At 32.4% G+C, this 5184-nt stretch overlaps 1 pseudogene; it reads right to left on the reverse strand.

Moving 5' to 3' along the window:
- Positions 1-1455: 1455 nt before the first annotated feature.
- On the reverse strand, positions 1456-1574 carry LOC145285082 (5S ribosomal RNA; annotated as a pseudogene).
- Positions 1575-5184: the final 3610 nt, after the last annotated feature.

The raw sequence follows: 5184 nt of genomic DNA on the forward strand, positions 1-5184 counted from the left end.
CTTTTAAAAATCTTTTTGATTATTCAAATTCTTTATTTTAACACAAAACTTTGGAAATGCATTCATTATTTTTTTCCATTTTCTTTGTAAGCTGAGTGAAGAAATTGATTTTTTTTCTCCTTATGTACCATGTAATATATCTATCTATATATGTATTTCCGCATATAGATATGTTATATAATTTTTTTCTTTTTTTTTAAAAATAATTATATATATATGGATAAATGTTTTCATTTTTTAATGTACATGCCACAAAAAAAAAAAGAAACGAATTGGAGAAATTAACACTGAAAAATAAAAGCTGTAAGTTTCCATGTAGAAGTTTAGGAAAATCGAAAATGAAATAAAAAAAAATGCAAAAAAATGAAACATCATCTTTAAACCTGACTGGAGTTTTCTTTTATTTGTGAGTAACAGATTATTGAAACTATACGAGGGGCGAAAATCAACGCTACATGTTTTCGGTCGAATTCACTGGTTGTCTTATGTTTTTTTTTTGTGGACAGCTGAACTGTTAGAACTGAGGTGTTTCGTATTCATGAAAGATACAGTATCGGTGTCTGGTAGATATACGATGAGATGTTAATTTATTATATAAATATCACCTGTCTGTTTAAATGTATGCATATATAAATGCCTAAAACTTTCGACAAAGGTGTCGGATTTTCACCTAATTGATATGGTTTTGAAGATCAACCTTTCGGACGACAAATATAGAAACATTGGCTGAAAACATTAATTACTTCACCCTCAAATGGGCAGTTTTCTACAAGGAGGGTCGTTTTTGTTGTTGTTTTTTTTTTGTTTTGGCGTCGCCATTTTTGCATGTCATTGTATCGATTGGAATGACAACTAATTTCAACATTCCGAAGTTTCCGTCGCCTCATGGAGTAGAGGTAAGACGTCGGGTGTTCTTTCTTTTCTGCCTTCGCGTCACGGGTTCGATCTTACCTGCGTATTACCACTTTTTTTTTTTTTTTTTTTGCTCAACACACCCTTGCATACACCTGGGCAACTTCGGGTACACAGGCTAGTTAGTCCTAAGAAAGAGGAAGATCGTATTATTCGCGTTTTACTTTTTTAATTTCAACGGGTTTCTGGAACGAATATAAATAATCCTGCTGTGTTGAGGACAGATCGCAGCAGTCAGCGTCGTCACGATGTTGGGCTATGATTGTGATAATAAAAAAAACCAGTATACCCTCTCTGTATCTATATTTTCTCTAAAACCAAAAAATTCTAACACTACTCTCGCTCTTTCATCGGAAATTATTTATTTATATGTGTGCAGTCAGCACCAACCCTATTCAGGGTTTAACCGGCTTCCTCCGAAGGAGGAAGTTTCATGGGAGTATGAAATTCACAAGCGGTCCCCAGTCGCATGTATATCCCCGTTAGCGGAGATGACGACGTTAGGTTTTTGTAACTTTTTGCAGAGAGGTGTCGACGTCCTCCTACATACAGCATCTGGACTTCCCAAATTGATCACTCATTTTAGTAATGACTAGGCTCAACGTTGCTTAACTGCGGTGATCTGACGGGAACCGGTGTGTCAACGTGATTATGCCGTATATTTATTTATATACAATAATGTAAATCTAAATATGTATTCAGTTATGTCTTTTAAAGAGGATAAAGATAAAAAAAATGAATCTGATCAACCCACTTACCAAAGAGATATATATTGCTATCTGTTTCGCTAGGTGTAACGCCGTACTTCCTGTCATTGACAACATGCATCCTGATACAGCAACTCTAATTGTTTATGCTAGTTACTAACGAAAGTTTTTGTTATTCTAGTAATCTATCAGTTATGTAGAATATTTCATTTCTAACATCATTTTAACGCATTAATGTCGGCATACTCACATCCCCTTTTAAATCCTGTGATAATCATCAAATATTAGCTGCTTGTAGATAACAAAGGACACGGTAATTATGCCTAAGAATGAGACGAATCATATTATAGACACCAATATGTCTAGATAATTTTTCTATTCCAACAGATTTCTGGAACGTCCAGTTTTTATATAAACCATCAAAGTCCTGTTTTGTTAAATAAAGAGAAGTAGTTAGCGTCATCATAATGGTGTCCTCTTATTGCGATGATTAAATAGTGTAGTCAGGCTGGATTTCTCTTTTCTCTGGTTCTTTAATAGTCTATGAAAGAATGTAAAAATTAAAAACGCCAACAACATTCTTGTTTTATGACAGCACACTATTTTTCATATATATTCTGTAAATTCAATTATATATGACATTAATATTTCCAAGCCCTATCTTAGGGGAATAGAGAAGCAAAAGACTTTATGTACCCGATCAGCTCACTAGCAAAAGGGAGAAAAAAATTTTCACTACGTGTAACGTCTCACTTCCTCTTACAATATACTCAAACACGTTAGCTTTAATTTTAAACCTGGATCATTGGTTGGATTTTCTGTTGTTCTACTGAAACAAACACTCATGTAGAATAAGCTATATTTATAACAGTATATTAACACAATCAGGTTACATATTGTAACATACATTATATCTTTATTTCTGTCATAGCTGTCAAATATTTTTCTGGTATTTCTATCGCAATATCGATTGTGTCACCGATAACTAATGTATTCCAGAATATCAAACCATTATTAAAATAACGAACTTTCTATCGAAAATATAGAATGGTAGTCTGCTAAAGAGGGCTGAACAAAACGTAACTTATCTATATAAATAAATGAATGGTATAATAAATTATGGGGTCTATCTATTTTTACTTTCATCATATTTTGCTTTAGTTTTGATACCCCCAAATTCGAAGCTATCTCTTTAAAACCCTTCCTCATAACCTATCATACTTTCATAAATCAGAGTTCATTTTATGTAGGCTGTTTTTGAACCTAGTCAATGGCGGGTACTTTGCTAGTATATATATATATATATATATATATATGTATTACATATATATATATATATATATATATATATATATATATATATAGGCAGGTGACTCTGTTCTATTTAATGTTTTTGATTACACGTATCTGTAATTCTATTATCCGCCGTTGTTTTTTTGTTGCTTGTTTTTCTGTAGTATTTTTCTTACAGATATGATGTTGCTTGTCTGAGTATTTTCTATAAGTACTGACTATATATAAGATAATGACACGTGTTTTCCTGAAATTGTCCAGTTCATGCCCTGCTTCTTTTGTACGAACTTGTTGATCTGGTGAACATCACTAGGGCTGTGACAACAGAATATTCTTTTGACTCTCGGGTATATATCCGACACAGTTAGACACAGCTAAATCAATCGAGAACTAAATCCATCTATATATCACCATATGATATTAACGGATATATACTCAAGAGTCAAAACAATAAAAAACCCAAATCATTACCACTTCGCTGTTTTGTTACTTCATCGTAATAATTTATATTAAACTAGCATCATTTGTAATGGCTGAGGACTTATGCTCTTTTGACTCTTTTCGTTATCTCTACTCTCTTTTATTCTCTCTCTCTTTGTCTCTCTATATTAATATATATATATATATATATATATGTATATATATATATATATATATAGAGAGAGAGAGCGAGAAAGAGATTGAGAGAGAGAGAGTAGAGATAAAGAAAAGAGTCAACATGTCATTCTTAAGTCGTTTGAAAGATGCTACTTGAATATAAATTGTTATAATGAGATAACAAATATATATATTATATATATATATATATATATATATATATATATATATATATATATATATATATATATATATATATATATATATATACTAATCCGTGTGCCCTGCATTGCTCGGGTGTGTCGAGGTGTGTTTAAGGGGATTGGTCGATAAAAAAAAATGAATTAAAACAATTTAAAATAGCAACGAGTACCTGTGCAAGCACAAAAGAACAACACACAAACACACAAACAAACAAATATTAAGAGTAGTAGGCAGGCTTGAATTCGTTACGCGAGAAACGAAATAGAGATGACAAAAAAAAGCAAACGGTCTTATCGATGCGCCCGCCGCGATTGTGATATCAAGAGCGTTCGAAATAATCTGTTTTCTCGACGTCGTCAACGCGAGGTTTGAATGACTTGCAAAAATGTCGACGAAAATACTGCCCAGCTGACGGTCAAAAAATTAATCTCTTTGGCCCATTTTTTTGGTGTTTGTCGTTCGAGAAATCGATCTTGGAAACGATACCAATTGTGACACGTTCGGACGCATCTGTCGAAATTGTTTACGAGACATAGCAACACACACACACACACACACACACACATAATTTGCCTTATATATATATATATATATATATGCATATATATATATATATATACATAGTAATTTATAAAATATATATGGCGATTAAGCTACACTGAATATTCTGCGTTTAATCCACTGTAGGATTCGTCAGGCTTATGCGCGAATTTTGTGGTTGCTTCTTGTTTTTATATATGTTGAGGATTTCTAGTTAGCCAATTAGCTTTCTAGTATCCACCGCGCCCCCTCCTATCAGCCAATGAGCATGCATTTTATCGAACAAAGGATCTGTTTTAGTACTAGGTTAGTGGTTTAAGGTAGATATTTTCCCTCCTTTTTTATTTTTTTTATTTTTTATATATATCTGAATATACCTATGTGTACACACACACATGCACACATATATACATATATATATATATACATATATATATATGTGTGATCGTTTATGCACATTCATGTTTATTTAATTTATTTATTTGTTTGTTTTCTATTGTTATTGTTAGTTTTAAAGCTATTTTGTATCTCTATCCTAGAGTAAGTTTTATTTTGTGGACACAGTTGTTTGCTATTTCTCGTCTACAGTTTAATAGATTTTGAGGTTCTTTAAAGTACAGGATAGCAAATTTTTCATGGAGGCATAATTTACATGGGTCGTCTAAATGTCTGCATGTGGTAGCTTGTCTCATTATTTTCCATTCGACTACCGGCGAATGTCCGCTTTCTTTGAGTTCCCAGTATTTATTCGCTAGTGTTGTTTTTATACGGTGTTTTTTTATTTTTGAAGGTACTTTTGTGGTCATAGTATCGGGTTTTAAAATCTAAGGAAGTCATGCCTATGTAATAAAAAAGGAGGGAAAAGATCTACCTTAAACCACTAACCTAGTTCTAAAACAGATCCTTTGTTCGATAAAATGCATGCCCATTG

Source organism: Euprymna scolopes, chromosome 9 (assembly GCF_053919585.1).
Source record: "Euprymna scolopes isolate OS-2025 chromosome 9, ASM5391958v1, whole genome shotgun sequence".
In the NCBI taxonomy this organism is placed as follows: Eukaryota; Metazoa; Mollusca; class Cephalopoda; order Sepiida; family Sepiolidae; genus Euprymna; species Euprymna scolopes.